Source organism: Capra hircus, chromosome 5, assembly GCF_001704415.2.
Source record: "Capra hircus breed San Clemente chromosome 5, ASM170441v1, whole genome shotgun sequence".
Lineage (NCBI taxonomy): Eukaryota > Metazoa > Chordata > Mammalia > Artiodactyla > Bovidae > Capra > Capra hircus.
In genome coordinates, this window is record NC_030812.1 from 101179594 (window position 1) to 101202642 (window position 23049).

A 23049-nucleotide genomic window follows, 5' to 3' on the forward strand; every position below is an offset into this window, starting at 1 on the left:
GACCCAATTAAACTGAAAAGATGTTCAACATCACTAATTACTAGAGAGATGCAAAACTGCAGTCAGGTATTACTTCACGCCAGTCAGAATGTCTATCATTAAAAAATCTACAAACAATAAATGCTGGAGAGAATGTGCAGAAAAGGGAATCCTACTACATACGGGTATGTAAATTGGCACAACTACTATGGAGAATAGTATGGAGGTTCCTCAAAAAACTAAAAATAAAACTATCATATGACTCAGCAATCCCACTCCTGGGCACATACCTGGAGAGAATCATCATTCAAAAAGACACATTCATCCTAATGTCCACTGCAGCACTATTTACAACAGCCAGGACATGGAAGCAACCTAAATGTCCCTCACAGGAGGAATGGATAGAGAAGATGTTGTACATATATAAAATGGAATATTACTCAGTCATAAAAGAATAAAGCTGTGAAATTTACAGAGACATGGATAGACCTAGAGATTGCTATGTTCAGTTTAGTTCAGTTCAGTCGCTCAGTCATGTCCAGTTCTTTGTGACCCCATTGACTGTAGCACAAGAGGGCTCCCTGTCCATTACCAACTCCCGGAGATTACTCAAACTCATGTTCACTGAGTTGGTGATGCCATCTAAACATCTCATCCTCTGTCGTCCCCTTCTCCTTTTGCCTTCAATCTTTCCAGTATCAGAGTCTTTTCAAATGAGTCAGTTCTTCGCATCAGGTGGGCAAAATACTGGAGCTTCAGCTTCAACATCAGTCTTTCCAATGAACATTCAGGACTGATTTCTTTTAGAATGGACTGGTTGAATCTCCTTGCAATCCAAGGGACTCTCAAGAGTCTTCTCCAACACCAGAGTTCAAAAGCATCAATTCTTTGGTGTTCAGCTTTCTTTATAGTCCAACTCTCACATCCATACATGACTACTGGAAAAACTATAGCCTTGACTAGATAGACCTTTTTTGGCAAAGTAATATCTCTGCTTTTGAGTATGCTATCTAGGTTGGTCATAACTTTTCTTCCAAGGAGTAAGCATCTTTTAATTTCATGGCTTTGGTCACCATCTGCAGTGATTTTGGAGCCACCAAAAATAAAGTCTGACGCTGTTTCCATTGTTTCCCCATCTATTTCCCATGAAGTGATGGGACCAGATGCCATGATCTTCGTTTTCTGAATGTTGAGCTTTAAGTCAACTTTTTCACTCTCCTCTTTTACTTTCACCAAGAGGCTATTTAGGTCTTCACTTTCTTCCATAAGGGTGGTGTCATCTCCATATCTGAGGTTATTGATATTTCTCCCGGCAATCTCGATTCCAGCCTGTGCTTCATCCAGCTCAGTGTTTCTCATAATGTACTCTGCATATGTTAAATAAGCAGGGTAGCAATATACAGCCTTGACATACTCCTTTTCCTGTTTGGAGCCAGTCTGTTGTTCCATGCCCAGTTCTAACTGGGCATACAGATTTCTCAAGAGGCAGGTCAGGTGGTCTGGTATTCCCATCTCTTTTAGAATTTTCCACAGTTTATTGTATTGCACATAGTCAAAGACTTTGGCATAGCCAATAAAACAGAAATAGATGTTTTTCTGGAACTCTCTTGCTTTTTCGATGATCCAGCTGATGTTGGCAATTTGATCTCTGGTTCCTCTGACTTTTCTAAAACCTGCTTGAACATCTGGAAGTTCACAGTTCACATGTTGCTGAAGCCTGGCTTGGAGAATTTTGAGCATTACTTTGCTAGTGAGATGAGTGAAATTGTGAGGTAGTTTGAGCATTCTTTGGCATTGTCTTTCTTTGAGATTGGAATGAAAACTGACCTTTTCCAGTCTTGTGGCCACTGCTGAGTTTTTCAAATTTGCTGGCATATGGCGTGCAGCACTTTGACAGCATTATCTTTTAGGATTTGGAATAGGATTTTTTTTTTTTTTGTAGAATGAAGTAAATCAGAAAGAGAAAAACAAATACTGTATAACATCACTTATATGTGGAATCTAGAAAAATGGTAGAGAAGAACTTACTGCAAAGCAGAAATAGAGACACCAACATAGGGAACATCATATGGATACTAAGAGGGGAAATGAAGAGTGGGATGAATTGGAACATTGAGATTGACATATATACACTATTGATGTGCTATGCTGTGAACTTAGTTGCCAAGTTGTATCCGACTCTTTGCAACCCCATGGTCTGTAGCCTGCTCATCTCCTCTGTCCACGGGGATTCTTCAGGAAAGAATTGTGGAGTGGGTTGCCATACCCTCCTCCAGGGGATCTTCCCAACCCAAGGATCAAACCCAGGTCTCTCGCATTCCAGGCAGATTCTTTTTTTTTTTTTTTTTAGATTTTATTTTATTTTTTATTTTTTAATTTATTTTTTAAATTTTAAAATCTTTAATTCTTACATGCGTTCCCAAACATGAACCCCCCTCCCACCTCCCTCCCCATAACATCTCTCTGGATCATCCCCATGCACCAGCTCCAAGCATGCTGTATCCTGCATCAGACATAGACTGGCGATTCAATTCTTACATGACAGTATACATGTTAGAATGTCATTCTCCCAAATCATCCCACCCTCTCCCTCCCTCTGAGTCCAAAAGTCCATTATACACATCTGTGTCTCTTTCCCTGTCTTGCATACAGGGTCGTCATTGCCATCTTCCTAAATTCCATATATATGTGTTAGTATACTGTATTGGTGTTTTTCTTTCTGGCTTACTTCACTCTGTATAATTGGCTCCAGTTTCATCCATCTCATCAGAACTGATTCAAATGAATTCTTTTTTACGGCTGAGTAATATTCCATTGTGTATATGTACCACAGCTTTCTTATCCATTCATCTGCTGATGGACATCTAGGTTGTTTCCATGTCCTAGCTATTATAAACAGTGCTGCGATGAACATTGGGGTACATGTGTCTCTTTCAATTCTGGTTTCCTCGGTGTGTATGCCCAGAAGTGGGATTGCTGGGTCATAAGGTAGTTCTATTTGCAATTTTTTAAGGAATCTCCACACTGTTCTCCATAGTGGCTGTACTAGTTTGCATTCCCACCAACAGTGTAGGAGGGTTCCCTTTTCTCCACACCCTCTCCAGCATTTATTGCTTGCAGATTTTTGGATCGCAGCCATTCTGACTGGTGTGAAGTGGTACCTCATTGTGGTTTTGATTTGCATTTCTCTAATAATGAGTGATGTTGAGCATCTTTTCATGTGTTTGTTAGCCATCCTTATGTCTTCTTTGGAGAAATGTCTATTTAGTTCTTTGGCCCATTTTTTGATTGGGTCATTTATTATTCTGGAATTGAGCTGCATAAGTTGCTTGTATATTTTTGAGATTAGTTGTTTGTCAGTTGCTTCATTTGCTATGATTTTCTCCCATTCAGAAGGCTGTCTTTTCACCTTGCTTATATTTTCCTTTGTTGTGAAGAAGCTTTTATTTTTAATTAGGTCCCATTTGTTTATTTTTGCTTTTATTTCCAGAATTCTGGGAGGTGGATCATAGAGGATCCTGCTGTGATTTATGTCTGAGAGTGTTTTGCCTATGTTCTCCTCTAGGAGTTTTATAGTTTCTGGTCTTACATTTAGATCTTTAATCCATTTTGTGTTTATTTTTGTGTGTGGTGTTAGAAAGTGATCTAGTTTCATTCTTTTACAAGTGGTTGACCAGTTTTCCCAGCACCACTTGTTAAAGAGATTGTCTTTACTCCATTGTATATTCTTGCCTCCTTTGTCAAAGATAAGGTGTCCATATGTGTGTGGATTTATCTCTGGGCTTTCTATTTTGTTCCATTGATCTATATGTCTGTCTTTGTGCCAGTACCATACTGTCTTGATGACTGTGGCTTTGTAGTAGAGCCTGAAGTCAGGCAAGTTGATTCCTCCAGTTCCATTCTTCTTTCTCAAGATTGCTTTGGCTATTCGAGGTTTTTTGTATTTCCATACAAATCTTGAAATTATTTGTTCTAGTTCTGTGAAAAATATGGCTGGTAGCTTGATAGGGATTGCATTGAATTTGTAAATTGCTTTGGGTAGTATACTCATTTTCACTATATTGATTCTTCCGATCCATGAACATGGTATATTTCTCCATCTATTAGTGTCCTCTTTGATTTCTTTCATCAGTGTTTTATAGTTTTCTATGTATAGGTTTTTAGTTTCTTTAGGTAGATATATTCCTAAGTATTTTATTCTTTTCGTTGCAATGGTGAATGGAATTGTTTCCTTAATTTCTTTTTCTACTTTCTCATTATTCGTGTATAGGAATGCAAGGGATTTCTGTGTGTTGATTTTATATCCTGCAACTTTACTATATTCATTGATTAGCTCTAGTAATTTTCTGGTGGAGTCTTTAGGGTTTTCCATGTAGAGGATCATGTCATCTGCAAACAGTGAGAGTTTTACTTCTTCTTTTCCAATTTGGATTCCTTTTATTTCTTTTTCTGCTCTAATTGCTGTGGCCAAAACTTCCAAAACTATGTTGAATAGTAGCGGTGAAAGTGGACACCCTTGTCTTGTTCCTGAATTTAGGGGAAATGCTTTCAATTTTTCACCATTGAGGATAATGTTTGCTGTGGGTTTGTCATATATAGCTTTTATTATGTTGAGGTATGTTCCTTCTATTCCTGCTTTCTGGAGAGTTTTTATCATAAATGGATGTTGAATTTTGTCAAAGGCCTTCTCTGCATCTATTGAGATAATCATATGGTTTTTATTTTTCAATTTGTTAATGTGGTGAATTACATTGATTGATTTGCGGATATTGAAGAATCCTTGCATCCCTGGGATAAAGCCCACTTGGTCATGGTGTATGATCTTTTTAATGTGTTGTTGGATTCTGATTGCTAGAATTTTGTTGAGGATTTTTGCATCTATGTTCATCAGTGATATTGGCCTGTAGTTTTCTTTTTTTGTGACATCTTTGTCAGGTTTTGGTATTAGAGTGATGGTGGCCTCATAGAATGAGTTTGGAAGTTTACCTTCCTCTGCAATTTTCTGGAAGAGTTTGAGGAGGATAGGTGTTAGCTCTTCTCGAAATTTTTGGTAGAATTCAGCTGTGAAGCCATCTGGACCTGGGCTTTTGTTTGCTGGAAGATTTCTGATTACAGTTTCAATTTCCATGCTTGTGATGGGTCTGTTAAGATTTTCTATTTCTTCCTGGTTCAGTTTTGGAAAATTGTACTTTTCTAAGAATTTGTCCATTTCCTCCACATTGTCCATTTTATTGGCATACAATTGCTGATAGTAGTCTCTTATGATCCTTTGTATTTCTGTGTTGTCTGTTGTGATCTCTCCATTTTCCTTTCTAATTTTATTGATTTGATTTTTCTCTCTTTGCTTCTTGATGAGTCTGGCTAATGGTTTGTCAATTTTATTTATCCTTTCAAAGAACCAGCTTTTGGCTTTGTTGATTTTTGCTATGGTCTCTTTTGTTTCCTTTGCATTTATTTCTGCCCTAATTTTTAAGATTTCTTTCCTTCTACTAACTCTGGGGTTCTCCAACTCTTCCTTTTCTAGTTGCTTTAGTTGTAGAGTTAGGTTATTTATTTGACTTTTTTCTTGTTTCTTGAGGTATGCCAGGCAGATTCTTTACTGCCTCAGCCACCAGACTCAGAAGCCCTACACTATTGATACTAAGTATAAAATAGATATTGCTTGGAGAATCCCATAGACATGGAGCCTGATAAGCTAAAATCCATAGTGTCACAGAGTTAGACACGACTGAAGTGACTTAGCATGCATGCACACATAAACTTTGCCAATAAAGATCTGTCTAGTCAAGGCTATGGTTTTTCCAGTGGTCATGAATGGATGTGAGAGTTGGACTGTGAAGAAAGCTGAGTGCCAAAGAATTGATGCTTTTGAACTGTGGTGCTGGAGAAGACTCTTGAGAGTCCCTTGGACTGCAAGGAGATAAAACCAGTCCATCCTAAAGGAAATCAGTCCTGGGTGTTCATTGGAAGGACTGATGCTGAGGCTGAAACTCCAATACTTTGGCCATCTGATGCAAAGAGCTGACTCATTGGAAAAGACACTGATGCTGGGAAAGATTGAGGGCAGGAGGAGAAGGGGACGACAGAGGATGAGATGGTTGGATGGCATCATCGACTTGATGGACATGGGTTTGGGTGGACTCCGGGAGTTGGTGATGGACAAGGAGGCCTGGCGTGCTGCAGTTCATGGGGTCACAAAGAGTCGGACACAACTGAGCAACTGAACTGAACACACAAAATAGATAAATGATAACCTATTGTATAGCACAGAGAACCCTATTCAGTGCTCTGTGGTGATCTAAATAGGAAGTAAATCCAAGAAAGAGGGATATATGTGTGTGTGTGTGTGTGTGGTTGTTGTTTGGTTGCTGAGTTGTGTCTGACTCTTTTGTGACCCAATGGAGTGTAGCTGCAACACTCCTTTGTCCATAGGATTTCCCAGGCAAGAATATTGGAGTGGGTTGCCATTTCTTTCCCCAGAGGATCTTCCCAACCAGGGATGGAACCCCAGTCTCCTATTTGGCAGGCAGATTTTTTTACCACTGAGTCACCTAGGAAAACCTTACATGTATAAATAATGTATTAAATTTGCTGTACAGCAGAAGCTAACACAACGTTGTAAAGCAATTATGCTAAAATAAAAATTTATAAAAATAAACAAAATAAACTCTCTGTCAGATAACTCTAAGAGCCAAATACTCAGGGAAATTTTTTTAATGTTTCTTTTTCCTCTTGTTTTCCATGAGATCTCTTTTATATAAGTGTTTTTAAAATCACAAACATTGTTGATAAAAAAATGTACAAATCCTTCAGAAAGGATTTTGTTTTGCTTCTTCTATTTAGGGGTAGATTAAGGATAGAGCAAATTATTTAACTCATTCTTAGGGCAAACCTTGGCTTTAAACAAGAATTGTGGCATTGTCAAGACCAGGGCTATTCATAGAGAAAGGAACACTAAGATAACGGTAACTTTACCAGTACATTGCAGCTTTCATCTCAGCTCCATCACTAGGTTGTTATTATTATTATTATTATTATTATTATTTTGAACTTTTTACTTTGTATTGAGTTTGGCGATTAACAATGTTGTTACAGTTTCAGGTGAAGCAGGCAGGGACTCAGCCATACATATACATGTATCCATTTCCCCCCAAACTTCCCTCCCCTCATAAAAATTATTTTACTTAACCGAGTTTCCTGTTCTTCAACGCTCCCAACCCTCTAATCATCGCTCTTTTGTCAGGAAACCACACCCAGGTGCTGCCCCAATGCAATGACTCTGTGTCTGAACAAGTAGGGTCTGCAGCCTCAGAGGAGAGCGCCCCCTACTGCTCAGGTGAGGGTCCCACAGGACAGAAGACCCTTTTCATTCCCCAGGTCAACGCCCCATTGTCCCATTTCTCTCTCCTCAGAGAGCAGACAGCTCCGCCTGGTGGACGGGGGCGGTCCCTGCGCCGGGAGAGTGGAGATCCTTGACCAGGGCTCCTGGGGCACCATCTGTGATGACGGCTGGGACCTGCACGATGCCCGCGTGGTGTGCAGGCAGCTGGGCTGTGGAGAAGCCCTTAATGCCACGGGGTCTGCTCACTTCGGGGCGGGATCAGGGCCCATCTGGCTGGACGACCTGAACTGTGCAGAAAAGGAGTCTCACGCGTGGAGGTGCCCTTCCCGGGGCTGGGGGTGGCACGACTGCAGACACAAGGAGGACGCAGGGGTCATCTGCTCAGGTCGGCACTGCACACTGTCCACAGGCTAGGGGAGGGGAGGGCCCAGGGGGACGGGGGTCTGAATCCTGAGGGAGAGACGCTGAAAGGACCAGAAAAGGAGGATTCCTCCTATGGAGCTTGTCTTTCCAGCAGATTTGAAGACTAGATGCTTTCACTGCCTCCTGCAGCAGCTGAGATTCTGTTCTTTTCTCCTCAGTAGTTTTTCCTGGCAGAGCTTTTTCTCAGTTTTCCTTGAAATCGGGGCTCACTCTTCTGGTACATATGGTAGAGAAGTCTTAAAGCCAAGGTGCTAGTTTTTTTGTTTTGTAACAAATTACCACATAGTTAATGGTTTTAAACAACACATTTACTTCCTTACACTTCTGTAGCTTAGATGTCCAGCAGGAATCTCACTGGATGGAGATCGAAGTTTCAGTAGGTCACATCACCTCTGAGCCTCTGGGAACGAATCTGTTTCTTGTTTTTTCAAGCTTCTAAAAACTGCCTGCCTGCCTTCATTCATAACCGCCTTCTGTCCATCATCAGACCAGCAACGCTCCACCTCTCTAACTGTTATCCATATTCACATCTCCCTCTAACCAGAACGAGGAAGTGTTCCACCCTACTGTGATTAGACTGTGCTCAGGCGGTTAATCCATCATATTCCAGGGTAATCTCAGTCCTTACCTTAATCATATCTGTAAAGTCCCCTTTTCCAGATAAGGAAACAGTCACAGGTCCATTACTCTGCCTCTGCACTGTCCACGTCACATCCCTTTCATACACTCTTTTAGATGTTTTGTCAGGAAGCAGGAGTCAGCTTCCACTCCCTGCAGGTGTCCAGGTTGGTCTTCCTCTCAGTTCATATCCACTACATCATGGTGGTAGAAATATTTAGAAAGACAAACACAGATGGACAAAGTCAGACAAAAAGGAGACAGGTTTCACTCTGGTCATCTAGTGGATTTGCTTCCTCAGCTGGGTCACAGATGAGCGCTCACAATTTTGGGGAGAGAGGAAAACCCAGAGCACTGAGTGAGGTGCTCACTGTGTCCTGTCTCCTCCTTTTCAATCTCAGAGTTCCTGGCCCTCAGGATGGTGAGCGAGGACCAGCAGTGTGCTGGGTGGCTGGAAGTTTTCTACAATGGGACCTGGGGCAGTGTCTGCCGCAGCCCCATGGAAGACATCACTGTGTCCATGATCTGCAGACAGCTTGGCTGTGGGGACAGTGGAAGTCTCAACACTTCTGTTGGTCTCAGGGAAGGTTCTAGACCCCGGTGGGTAGATTTAATCCAATGTCAGAAAATTGATACCTCTCTATGGCAGTGTCCTTCTGACCCTTGGAAATACAGTTCATGCTCTCCAAAGGAGGAAGCCTACATGTCATGTGCAGGTGACTTATGTTTGTTTTTGTGTCTGTCCCAACCCTGTAGGAAGTTATTAGTGAGATTTGATATTTTAAAATCTAAGTGATATGTTTAAGTTGAGTTTATAAAATGAAGTTGGATGGAGCTAATTTAATCTGCATGTTCCAAACTTGCTTTATTAAAAGTTTTTAATTGATATAATTGACATAACATTATATTGTTTGCTGTGTAGAACATAATGCTTATATATTTGGTATATTGATAAATGATCACTACAGTAAGTCTAGTTATATCCATAACCATATATATAGTTAAATATTTTTCTTGTATTATAGGATGTTTAAGATGCATTTTCTCATCATCTTTCAAATAGACAGTATGGTATTCACTGTAGCCACCATGCTGTATGTTATATCTCTTCACCTATTAATTTTATAACTCAAGTTTATACCTTTTGACTACATTTGCTCACACCAAATTCCCCACCTCTGGCAGCCACCAACTACTTAGCATCTCTGAACTTGCTTTTTGTTTTAAGATTACACATATCAATGAGATTTTATGGTATTTTTCTATCTCTGTCTTATTTGCTTCACCTAGCATAATGCCCTCAAGGTCCATCCTTGTTGAAACTGGCAACATTTTCTTCTTTTTTATGGGTGGATATATGTCTGTATTACATTTTCTTTATCCATTCATCCATCAGTGAAGACTTACCTTGTTTGGCTCTTGTATATATTGCTATAAAATACTAAAAAGTAATGCTGTTAAAGTGCTGAAGTCAATATATCAGCAAATTTGGAAAATTCATCAGTGGCCACAGGACTGGAGAAGGTCAATTTTCATTCCAATCCTGAAGAAGGGCAATGCCAAAGAATGTTCAAACTACTGCACAATTGTGCTCATTTCACATGCTAGCAAGGTTATGCTCAAAGTCTTTCAAGCTAGGCTTCAGCAATAAGTGAACTGAGAACTTCCAAGATGTACAAGCTGGGTTTAGAAAAGGCAGAGGAACCAGAGATCAAATTGATTTGTTGGATCATAGAGTAAGCAAGAGAACTCCAGAAAAACATCTGCTTCATTGACTAGACTAAATCCTTTGACTATGTGGATCACAACGAAAATTCTTAAAGAGATGAGAATACCAGAGCACCTTACCTGCCTCCTGAGAAACCTGTATGCAGGTCAAGAAGCAACAGCTGGAACTGGACATAAACCACTGACTGGTTCAAAATTGGGAAAGGAATTTGTCAAGGCTGTATATTGTGACCCTGTTTATTTAAGTTATATGTAGAGTACATCATAGGAAATGCCAGGCTGAATGAATCACAAGCTGGAATCAAGATTTCTGTGAGAGATATCAACAACGTCAGATATGCAGATGACATCACTCTACTGGATGAAAGAGAAGATGAAATAAAGAGCTTCTTGTTGAGGGTGAAAGAGGAGAGTGAAAAAGTTGGCTTAAAGCTCAACATTCAGAAAACAAAGATCATGGCATCTGGCCCCATCACTTCATGGCAAATAAAAAGAGAGAAGGTGGATACAGACATATTTTCTTTTCTTGGGCCCCAAAATTACTGCTGATGGTGACTGTAGCCATGCGATTAAAAGAGGCTTGCTCCTTGGAAGAAAAGCTATGACACACCTAGAAAGAGTATTAAAAAGCAGAGACATCACTTTGCTGACAAAGGTCCATATAGTCAAAGTTGTGTTTATTTCAGTAGTCATGTATGGATGTGAGAGTTGGATTATAAAGAAGCTGATTGCCAAAGAATTGATGCTTTTGAATTGTGGTGCTTGGATGCCACAAGTGAATTGTGAGTCCCTTGGACAGTGAGGAGATCCAACCAGTCCATCCTGAATGAAATCAACTCTGAATATTCATTGGAAGGACTGATGCTGAAGCTGAAGCTCCAGTACTTCTGCCACCTGATGAGAAGAGCTGACTCATTGGAAGATACCGATGCTGAGAAAGACTGAAGGCAAAAGGAGAAGTGGGCCACAGAGGATGAGATAGTTAGATAGCATCTCCAGTTCAGTGGACATGAATTTGAGCAAACTCTGGGAGATAGTGAAGGACAGAGGAACCTGGCGTGCTGCAATCTATGGGGTTGCAAAGAGTCAGACACAACCTAGCAACTGAACAAATATTGCTGCAGTGAACATTGGGTTTTCAAGTTAGTGTTTCCTTCAGATAAATACCCCAAAGTGAAATTGCTAAATCGTATGGCAATTCTATTTTCAATTTTTGATGCACTTCAATACTGTTTCCATAGGGGCTGCATCAACTTACATTCCCTCTAACTGTGCAAAAGCTTTCCTGTCTCTTCACATTCTCCTCAACTCCTGTTATTTCTTCTTTTTGATAAAAGCCTTTCTAGAGGGTATGAGGTCATATCTCATTGTGGTTTTGATTTGTAATTTCTGATAATTAGTAGTGTTGAGCATGTTTTCATGTACTTATTGGCAAGTTGTATGTATTCTTTAAAAAAATTATCAGTGTCTCTGCCCATTTTTTGAAAGTCATATTATTTGATTTTTGCTACTAAGTTATGTGAGTTCCTTGTGTATTTTGGATAATAGTCTTTATCAGAAATATAACATGTAAATATTTTCTCCAGTTCCATAGGTTGCTTTTTCATTTTGTTGATGATTTCCTTAATTGGGCAGAAGCTTTGTAGCCTTATGTGGTTCCAGCTGCTTGTTTTTACTCTTGTTCCCTTTGATTTTGCTGTCAAATCCAAAAAATCCTCATGAAGACTGATGTCAACGATTTTATTTTCTGTTTTTTTCCTGTAGAAATTTTGTGGCTTCAGGACTTATGATCAAGTCTTTAATCTATTTTGAGTTAATTTTTGTGTGTGGTGTAAGACTGTGGTTCAGTTTCATTCTTTTGCACATGGCAGTCCTGTTTTCCCAATGCCATTTACTGAAAAAACTGTCCTTTCCTCATTGTATGTTCTTGGCTTCTTTGTCCAAAACTAATTGACCATACAAATGTGGGTTTATTTCTGAGCTCTCTATTCTGTTCCATTGATCTCTGTGTCCATTTTTATACCAATAACATACTGTTTTGATTAATATAGCTTTGTAATATAGTTTGAAAACAGGAAGTATGACACTTCCAGCTTTATTACTGTTTCTCAGGATTGCTTTGGTATTCAGCATCTTTTGTGGTTCCATGAAAATTTTAGGATTGTTTGTCTGTATCTGTGAAAATTTCCATTGAAATTTTGGTAAGGATTGCAGTGAATCTGTAGAATGCTTTGAGTAGTATGGGAATGTTAATAATATTAGATTTCCAATCCATGAGTACAGAATATTTTCCATTTATTTGAGTCATCTTCAGTAAGTTTCATCAGTATCTTATAGTTTTCAGTGTACAGGTCTTTCACTTCCTTGGTTAAATTTTTTCCTAGATATTTTATTCATTTTCATGCAAGTGTAAATAGAATTGTTTTCTCAGTTTCTCCTCATGGCAGTTTGTTGTTAGTGCATAGAAATGCAACTGATTTTTTTATATAGATTTTTCATTCTACAACTTTACTGAGTGTATTATTCCTCGTATTTTTGGTGAAGTCTTTGGGGTTTTCTACATATAATATCATGTAAGGGAGTCTCCTTCCTCATGACTCTGATGGTAAAGAATCCATCTGCAATGCAAGAGACCTGGGTTCAGTCCCTGGGTTGGGAAGATCCCCTGGAGGAGGGAACGGAAACCCACTCCAGTATTCTTGCCTGGAGAATCCCAATGGGCAGAGGAGCCTGGCAGGCTGCAGTCCTTGAGGTCACAGAGTCAGACACGACTGAGCGACTAACACTTCACTTTTCAATCTGCACATAGTGTCAGTTTTGCCTCTTCCTTTCAGATTTGGATTCTGATTTTCTTTTCATTGCCTGATGGATCTGGACGGGACTGCCAAAACTAAGTTGAATAAAAGTGGTGAGAGTAGATAATTTTGTCTTGTGTCTGATTTCAGAGGAAAAGCTTTCGGTTTTTTACAGTCAAGTATGATATTAGCTGTGAACTGCTCATATGGCCTGAATTATATTGAGATTCAGTCCTTCTATAACTACTTTGTAAAAGAGTTTTTATCATAAATGGATTTTGAATTTGTCAAACATTTTTCTGCATCCTTTGAGATAGGATTTTTCCTTTCATTTTCTTTATTTGGTGTATCACATTGATTAGTTTGTGAATGTTGAATTATCCTTGCATCCTTGGAACAAACATCACTTGATCATGGTGTATGATTCTTTTAGTGTATTGTCAAATTCAGTTTTCTAATATTTTGTTGAGGATTCTTGCACCCATATTTATCAGAGTATTAGCCTGTAATTTTCTTTTCTTGTGGTGTCCTTATCTGGTTTTAGTATCAGAATAATGTTGGCCTCATAAAATGAGTTTGGATGTGTTTCTTTCTTCTGTTTTTGGAAGAGTTTGAGAAGGCTCCACCACTAAATATTGTTACATTGGGAACTGGGATTTTGAAAATGAATGCGGAATGAAATAAGTAAATGTTGGGGAGGGCGACAAATAGTTAAACCATAGCACCTTACTTCCTTCAACATTTTTCTCTCTCTCTCTGTTTCTCTCTCTTCTTCCCTCCCCCTCCACATACACAAACACACACACCCCATTCAGGTACACCTTGAATGGTATGCTGGATGCTGCCTGAAACCCACCGCTAAGAATGTGGTGAGAGATATTTCAAAAGCAGAGGCTCACTCCCTTCCTTGCCTCTCTTTTTTCATCTCTTCGTCTTTTCCATTTGAGGCCAAAGAGGCAGTAAACTATTAGACCTTTTATTGATGATATTTTTCCTACAATTAAACACTGAGAATTGAGAGGTGGTAAAGTCTTTGACCATGAAAATGAGCAACCCACTCACAAAGGTCCTGCCATCATTTTCTCAGAGATTCTCTGCATAGAGTGGGTAGGAGGTTTAATAGGATGATCTGGAAAGAATATACAAATTTTGATACTTTATGACAGGTACTATTTACCCTTCTGGTTTTTTTTGTGTGTGTGTGTGTGTTGCTTTGAATTTGTATTTATTTCTCTTGGCTTCAATTCTTTTATATATACTTTTCAGTATTTTGTTTGTTATTTCTGCATCTTCTCAATACAAATTTTTCTCGGTAGGTTTTTTTTTTTTTTTACTCTATTGCAAAAATTTCTTCCTTACTCAATGTGTACATATATGTGTACATATATCTTCTTAGAATTCTACTAAGTCTTTCCTGTATATTTCCTTTCTAAGAGATTCCTAACCATCACTATGGGCTTTTCTGGTGGCTCAGACAGCAAAGAAACTGCCTGCAGTGCAGGAGACCTGGGTTCGATTCCTGGATAGGGAAGATCCAATGGAGAAAGGAATAGCAATCTACTCCAGTATTCTTGCCTGGAAAATCCTATGGACAGTGTAGCCTGGTGGGCTGCATTCCATAGGTCACAAAGAGTCAGACACGACTGAGTAACTAACACACACACACATAATGAACACTGCATTGTAGATCAATTATCTTCCAATTAAACATAAATTTAAAAAAGAGTTTCCTTTTACAACAGTAGTCTTCACTTGCCCACTTTTCACACTGAGTAGTAGGTAAGAGCAGCTTATAATCTATTTAATAATTTTCCATTAAAATTACATATGTGAGATTTTGAGTATAAATTAACTCTGTTCTTCTGGACTAATCATTTTTACTATGAGCTATTATCATAGGCTATTACACTCACTGATATTTGGTTTACTATTTCACTGATTAGTGTGGATTTAAAGAAGTTTTATTTTACTGAATTTTATATATCTATTCATTCATTCAGTAACTATTTATCAAGCCCTTATCTAGGTATTTAGAAAAGGTTTTCCATAGATACTTGTTGGATGAGTGCATACAATGTGCAGGCACTGTCCTAATAGCAGAAACATGGCACATATACGATATACAAGGTCCTTCTTCTAATGGACCTTTTATTCAGAGGGGCATATGTGTACATTTGTAGATGGCTATGTTTATATTTGCTGTGGGATGTGAAGACTGATAAACAAGTAAATATTTAAAGTAATTTCAGCTGGTGATCAGATGCAGTGAAAGTTTCAGCCCAGGAGTTAATGAACAAGCCTGTGTCTTCACGTGTCATTTGCACTGACCCAAGGGCCTTAGATAATCTTATTTGGGGACAGGACCACCCCCAGCTATTCCTGATCCACTGTTTCCCTATTTTGTGCAGGAAGAAGACCCAAGAGCTGTCCAACTGCTGCCCCCTGCACAGGTACGTCAGCCCCGCCCCCTCCCCTGTGGCTCCCAGGGGCTCCTTCCTCCCACCAGGGCAGTCACAAGAGGGACTGCTGCCTTTTCAGACAGAGAGAAGCTCCAGCTCAGGGGAGGAGACAGCGACTGCTCAGGGTGGGTGGAGGTCTGGCACAACGGCTCCTGGGGCACCGTGGGTGATGACTCCTGGAGCCTGGCAGAGGCTGAGGTGGTGTGTCAGCAGCTGGGCTGTGGCCAGGCCCTGGAAGCCGTGCAGGCCGTGACATTCGGCCCTAGAAATGGGAGCATCTGGCTGGATGAGGTGCAGTGCGAGGGCTGGGAGTCCTCCCTGTGGGACTGTGCTGTGGAGCCCTGGGGGCAGAGCGACTGCAAGCACGAGGAGGCTGCTGGTGTGAGGTGCTCTGGTGAGCGAGGGGATTGGGGTCCACCCTGGGTGGGCTGGGGCAGTGCGGGGCAGTGGGCTGGGCCAGGTATGGTGGGGAGTTTGTATTCAGACAGTGTCCAGGTCCTGGGGCTCTGATCTAGGATGGGGGAGCTGGGAGGGTGGGACACTGGTGTTGTGGAGACTGAGGGGTGATTTCAGGCTCAGGAGGGAAAAATCAGTTTGCCCTGCATTCTGGCCAATTCCCTTTCCTCACACTGCTGATTTTCTCTTTAGGTGTAAGGAAAACATTGCCCCTGACTCCAGCAGGTACTGTGAACATCCATGGGCTGGAGAGGATACTCAGGTCTGGGGACCTGTTCTGTGGCTCTCTGACAGCTCAGGAGAGGAAAGAGCCTGAGGAGCCCTGGCTGGTGGGGAGGAGCCCAGGGCGTTATGTTGGGGAACTCCTCTGCCTTGGTTCCTGGGGCCACATTTTTCTCATGACTGGGGTCCAAGGGAGACTGGTTTCTGTGTTGCAGAATCTAAGGTTCTCCCACTGGCCTCTGTGTGTTGCTCCTCATCAGCAAGGTGTGGGTCCCAGGACTGTTTGACGCTCTGTCTCCTGAAGCCCAAGGAGAAGAGATGAGCCAGGTCCTCAGAGGCTGTCTCAGCAGGGCAGCTCCCTGACAATCCCCAGCTCTGCTTTGGGGCCACTCTGGCCGGAGTGGAGTTGACCCATCTCAGGATGAGACCTGGGGGAACCAGGTCACTGTCAGTGAACTTGTGTCTGAGGCTGGGATGCCATTGTCTGGAGTCCCTGGAAATGCTGGCACAGGGGGTCTCTCTGTGCCCAGGACCTTCTCCACACCCTGTTGCCTTGTTCTCTTTAGGATCCAGACCAGTTTCAAGTCCTCTCCCTGGCATCTTCTCCTTGCCTGGGGTCCTCTGCTTCATCCTGGGGTCCCTTCTCCTCCTGGTCCTCGTCATCCTGGTGACTCAGGTGTTCAGATGGAGAGCAGAGCGCAGAGGTGGGCTGCAGGGGGAACTGGGGACCAGGGAGAGTGTGTGGAGGCAGGAGATGGGACAGGTGTTAGGAGGGGAACCTAGGCCAGGTCACTGTTGTGAGTCCGAAGAACTCTATGCACTGTGTGCTGAGCACTAAGGGGTGAGTAGACAGAGGTTCTTAGGACTGGGGCGTGAACTCTCATAAGTCATGGCCTCTCCTATGAAAGCAGACAGAGTCAGGGCTGAGCTGTTAATTGAGGTCAGATGAGGGGAGAAGGTGCTGACATGGTGCATGGGGTGGAAGATGATGCAGAGGTCCAGGCAGCCTCCATGTGAACATCAGGGAGATTAAGAGTGGGCCTGCTGTACCAGGGTGTCTGGGGTGGCACCTCTGACCTGCTAGAGAATCTCTCAGCCTGCTGTATCAGGGTGTCTGGGGCAGCATCTCTGATCTGCTGGGGGATCTCTCAGCCTCATCCTGCTATGAAGATGCTCTTGCTGAAGCTGTGTATGAGGAGCTCGATCACCTTGTGACTCAGAAGGAGGGTCTTCTGGGCAGCCCAGGTGGGTGTCTCTGTCTGCCCTCCTGGGACCCCTGGTTGCCACACCCACTGGGTGTGTGCATTTCCTCAGCATCTGCAGAACCCATACGTTCCCCAAGTTCACAGAGGTGGCTCTCCAAAGTGGCAGGATGTCCTCTCACAGCCCTGTGAGCCCCCAGCCTCTGTCTACACTGCAAGAGCCAGACCTGCCCCTTCTCAGCCTTAACTCAGGTCCTTTGGGTGTGGGGAGGGTCCTTCTGTGAGTTGTTTTTCTCCACTCTAGGCTTCCTGTCAAATGGTGAGGACAACAATGACTCCAGATCTGCTCCAGGTAATAGAGGTGGACCTGCTTCAGCTGAGTGTTGCGGAGGAGAATTTCTCTCCTCATAGAGAGGAGATGTAAGGGGAACAGTCTTCCTCTGATGGACTGGAGGGATCCTTTGTGTCCAGATCGGGTCTGTCCTTCTTCTCTGGCTGTTCTGTGATGTCTCACATTTGGGGCTGGGCTCCCTGTGTTCAGAATCACAAGAGACACACGCTGGTTTTAAAAATAACATCTGTAAAGCACAGTTTGTCAAAATACTTTAGTAATGCTCAATGGTAGGAGAGTTGCTTTGAGATCTATATTTTCAGTTAGGAAATATTAAGATATGTTAAATCATGTTTTGGTTTATGGACACATCAAAATGAAACATGGTCTAAGAGAAAAAAATCCTTTGAAACAAAGAGTGACTCGTGCCTCTATTTAGCAGCTCAGAAACTCTGGATCAGAAGAGATCTTAGGTATTTCCCAGACCAACCCACTTACTGTGGGTTCATCTGACCCCTGCTATGCTCTCAGAAGCCCCAGATCAGAAGACCTATGCCCTTGGTGAGGGTTATGATGATGCCGAAGAGGTACCAGTGCCTGGGGCTCCTCTTACCTCTGAGGGGAGTGAGGAGGAAGTGCCCCCAGAGAAGGAAGATGGGATGAAGTCTGAGATAGGTGAGTGGGGTTAGCTGATCCCGTGTAATCTTTGGTCTCTGTCCTGGAAAGGGTGAAATTGAGCTCCTCAGTGTCCAGCCTCGCTACAGTTTCTCATGCATTTGAGTGGTACCTCATTGTGGTTTTGATTTGCATTTCTCTAATAATGAGTGATGTTGAGCATCTTTTCATGTGTTTGTTAGCCATCCGTATGTCTTCTTTGGAGAAACGTCTATTTAGTTCTTTGGCCCACTTTTTGATTGGGTCGTTTATTTTTCTGGAATTGAGCTGCATAAGTTGCTTGTATATTTTTGAGATTAGGTGTTTGTCAGTTGCTTTATTTGCTATTATTTTCTCCCATTCAGAAGGCTGTCTTTTCACCTTGCTTATATTTTCCTTTGTTGTGAAGAAGCTTTTAATTTTAATTAGGTCCCATTTGTTTATTTTTGCTTTTATTTCAAGAATTCTGGGAGATGGATCATAGAGGATCCTGCTGTGATTTATGTCAGAGAGTGTTTTGCCTATGTTCTCCTCTAGGAGTTTTATAGTTTCTGGTCTTACATTTAGATCTTTAATCCATTTTGAGTTTATTTTTGTGTGCAGTGTTAGAAAGTGATCTAGTTTCATTCTTTTACAAGTGGTTGACCAGTTTTCCCAGCACCACTTGTTAAAGAGATTGTCTTTACTCCATTGTATATTCTTGCCTCCTTTGTCAAAGATAAGGTGTCCATATGTGTGTGGATTTATCTCTGGGCTTTCTATTTTGTTCCATTGATCTATATGTCTGTCTTTGTGCCAGTACCATACTATCTTGATGACTGTGGCTTTGTAGTAGAGCCTGAAGTCAGGCAAGTTGATTCCTCCAGTTCCATTCTTCTTTCTCAAGATTGCTTTGGCTATTCGAGGTTTTTTGTATTTCCATACAAATCTTGAAATTATTTGTTCTAGTTCTGTGAAAAATATGGCTGGTAGCTTGATAGGGATTGCATTGAATTTGTAAATTGCTTTGGGTAGTATACTCATTTTCACTATATTGATTCTTCCGATCCATGAACATGGTATATTTCTCCATCTATTAGTGTCCTCTTTGATTTCTTTCATCAGTGTTTTATAGTTTTCTATATATAGGTCTTTAGTTTCTTTAGGTAGATATATTCCTAAGTATTTTATTCTTTTCATTGCAATGGTGAATGGAATTGTTTCCTTAATTTCTTTTTCTACTTTCTCATTATTCGTGTATAGGAATGCAAGGGATTTCTGTGTGTTGATTTTATGTCCTGCAACTTTACTATATTCATTGATTAGCTCTAGTACGATGATGTTGAACTGAGTGCCCTGGGAACATCCACAGTGACTTTTCCATGATGTTGTATTAAATACAAAATCATGCCGCAGATATTCTAATTGCCTGTATTTCAATAGAATAGTGCTGACCTGTGATTGTGTTATATGGAAATTTCTCAAAATGAAATATTCTGAATAAAGTAAATTTTTCTTTTGCTTTGTTAATTACTACCAAGTTCCATGTCACATGCTTTTAGAGGACTGGTCCTCAAACACCATTTACCTCAAAGGAAATATACGATGAGTGCACTGCCCTGTTTTCTCACCTTCTTCAAAGGCTAATGAGGGCATGAATTTGCCCGGAATCACAGATGCTCCAGGTCACTCTTGCTTAGAAAACGTATCTAAACTTGGTCCACATTCACACCCTCCTTCCTAGCAAGATGACCTTGTTGACCGAAAAGTATAGTCAGAACCTGGTTATTTTATTTTATTTTATTTTATTTGGTGGGAATACTTAGGACTCTAAGCCCTGGAGGCAGCATCTCAGTAGCTCTGAGAAAACTGCTCCAAAGAGGCAGCAGGGGAAGTCAGGCTGTATACAAGTCTGCAACAAAGGGAGCAGGGAGTCTGAACATCAAAGATCAGGTGTCAAGTTAAGGAATGTAGCGTTCTATGTGTGGGAAGATGCAAGCCTCTGGACTCACTGGATTCAATGCTTCCACATGCAGCTCAGCTATCTGGGGCAACCCTGGTTCCCTGTTCACCTTAAGGAGCGGCAGACAGCTGCTGCTTGCATTCCCCAGCTCCTCAGCAATCACCATGCGGGGTGGCAGCATCCCCTGGATCAGTTTTGGGAGCCCTCATTCACAGCTGGAGACCAGAAATCATTGATGGCGGTGACATTTCTTGTTTATTGATGTGGCAGGAGATATTTTCATTTCACAAACTCATGGGAAAAACCCAATCCTGAACATTCCTGTATGTTCTTCCCTGAGATGTCACATCATCTGTTTTTAACCTGTCCTTGGGCACCAACTTGGGTGTGGATTTCAAAGCAGGAATTTGCTGGTGGGAGAGAATGGATACAGCTTTCCTTATCCTGCTTAAGTGTTCATGGATCAGTTAAAACTCTAACTCTAGGTATCTACCTCTGCCTTTTCATCTCTCATTCTGTAGGTTACTTGATCTGTTTATTCCTCAAGCAGATATAGATTCCTCCTTGCTCTTCTCCCATGTCTACTTGGTTATCAAATCCTTATAAATACATTCTTTCCATCCTTGCCTACTGTTTCTTCAGAACGTTGCCATTTCTTGTCTGCCCAATTATCTATCCTTCTGAGCAAATTATATCAGCTCATATCTCTCTCTAAGTTGATGGATGGCAAATTAGTGCCCACCCACAGCCTGAATGCACATGGGAGAAGAGGGCAAGAAGGTGGATACCTAGACAGAGGGGTTCCAGAAGAAGGGATAGATGGGAAAATCAGGTATGTTTGTCTATTTACATTTTAAAGATGTGGATAGAGGGGCCTGATATGATTGAATTCTTGAAGGAAGAATTTCAGACTAATTGACTCCTCTGAAAAACAAACTGTTTCAAGATTGCTTTAATCTGGTTACTACTGAAAAAGTAAATGTGATCCTGCTGTGATTCTTCAGGGTAGAAAGGGCTGTCATGTAGGAATGGCCAAGTAAAGATTACATTTCACAACACCCCCTCCCCCCCAATTCCATTTTGGACACGTGGAGAGGCTGCTGAACTAATATAAGACCTGAGAGTGATGGCCTGTTGTGAGTTGAACCCACCCAGTCCCTGGCTGATGGCTCTGCATGGTGTCCAGGGCTCCGATCTACAGTCACGCTTGCAGTCTTCATAGTTCTAGGCTGTGCTTGGGGATTAGAAGATGCCCAGGATTTCTCCCAGGGCAGCTCACATGGCTACTCACCATTGGGAAGTGATGAAATAAATGACATATGATGAGAGAAATTAAGTATACCCACCAAAAAGCTCAGGGAACTCCAAAAAATGCAGATAAACAATCAAATCCGGGGAAAGAATATGTGAACAAAATAAGATTGAAAAATGATTATTTATTATTATTATTGTTATTATTGTTTTCAATTTTTGGTTTCCTTGGGTCTTGGTTGACACACATGGGCTTTCTGTAGTTGCGGCAAGCAGGCACTGCTCTTCTTTGTGGACAGCAGGCCTCACTGTGGGGGCTTCTCTTGCTGTGGAGCACAGGCTCTAGGTGCACAGGCATCAGTAGTTGTAGCATGCCGGCTCCTATTGGCAGTTTGCGGGTCCCAGAGCAGAGAGTAGTTGTGCCCAGGCTCTGAGGTGCTCTGCAGAATAAATTCAGTTTTTTTTTTTTTCAGTACAGAGACTGAAATCATAAAAACGGAAGCAAACAGGAAGTTTGCTGATGGTTTAGTGGTTAGGATTCGATGCTTTCACTGCTGTGCCTGTATTCTATCCTGGTCAGGCAACTGTGCAACGAGGCAAAAAAAGAGATCCCTCAAGCTGTGCAATGAGGCAATAAAAGAGAAGGAACCAAACAGAAATTATGTTGCTTAAGATTACAATGAATGAAATGCAACAAAATAAAAAATGCTACAGAGAGCAGCAGCAACAGCAGAAGAATTTTTGAGGCACAAGACAAGAAAATTGAAATTAGCCAGCCAGAGGACAAAGAAGAAAAAAGACTAAAAAGGTGTGAAAGAACCTGTGCGAACTCTGGGATAACGTTCACAGTAACAACCTGCACATTATTGGAGTCCCAGAAGGAGAAGAGAGGGAGAAAGGGACAGAGATTGTATTTTAAGAAATAATACCAGATAAGTCACACATCTGATGAGACTTAGGCAACCAAGTTCATGGAGCTAATAGGTCACCCCTCAGAGTTCACTTAAAATGATCGTCTCCAAGATGCATTGTTTATAATCAAGCCAAAGAGAGAATTTTAGAAGCATCAAAGTAAGAGCAAACACTCACAAAAAAGAAATTCCCTTGAGAATATCAGTGGACTTCTGAGAAGAAACCTGTCAAGCCAGGAGAGGAAGGGATGATATATTCAAACTGATGAACCTGCCAGCCAGGAATACTTTTTTCAGGAAGGTTGTCTTTCAGAAATGAAGACAAGAAAAAGACTTTCCCAAACAAACAACAGTTGAAGGAGTTCACCAACACTGATTTGTCTTACAAGGTTGCTGAAGCGAGTTCTTCAAGCTAAATGAAGGATGTTAATTATTACATGAAAGAAGTGAAATTATATACCAGACTTGTAAATGTAAATGTGTAATCCAATACAGAATACACTGAATATGGTAGTGTGTTAACCAGTTAGCTCTAGTCTAGAAAGTGAAAGTGAAGTCGCTTAGTCCTGTCCTACTCTTTGTGACCCCATGGACTGTAGACTATCAGGCTCCTCCATCCATGGGATTTTTCAGGCAAGAGTGCTGGAGTGGATTGCCATTTCCTTCTCCAGGGGATCTTCCCGACCCAGGAACTGAACCCGGGTCTCCCTAATTGTAGGCAGACACTTTACCGTCT

General features: G+C 41.5%; 1 pseudogene; it reads left to right on the forward strand.

Annotated features, from left to right (window-relative positions):
* The window catches only part of LOC102185252, a 76965-nt pseudogene extending 54236 nt beyond the window's left edge, over positions 1–22729 (forward strand).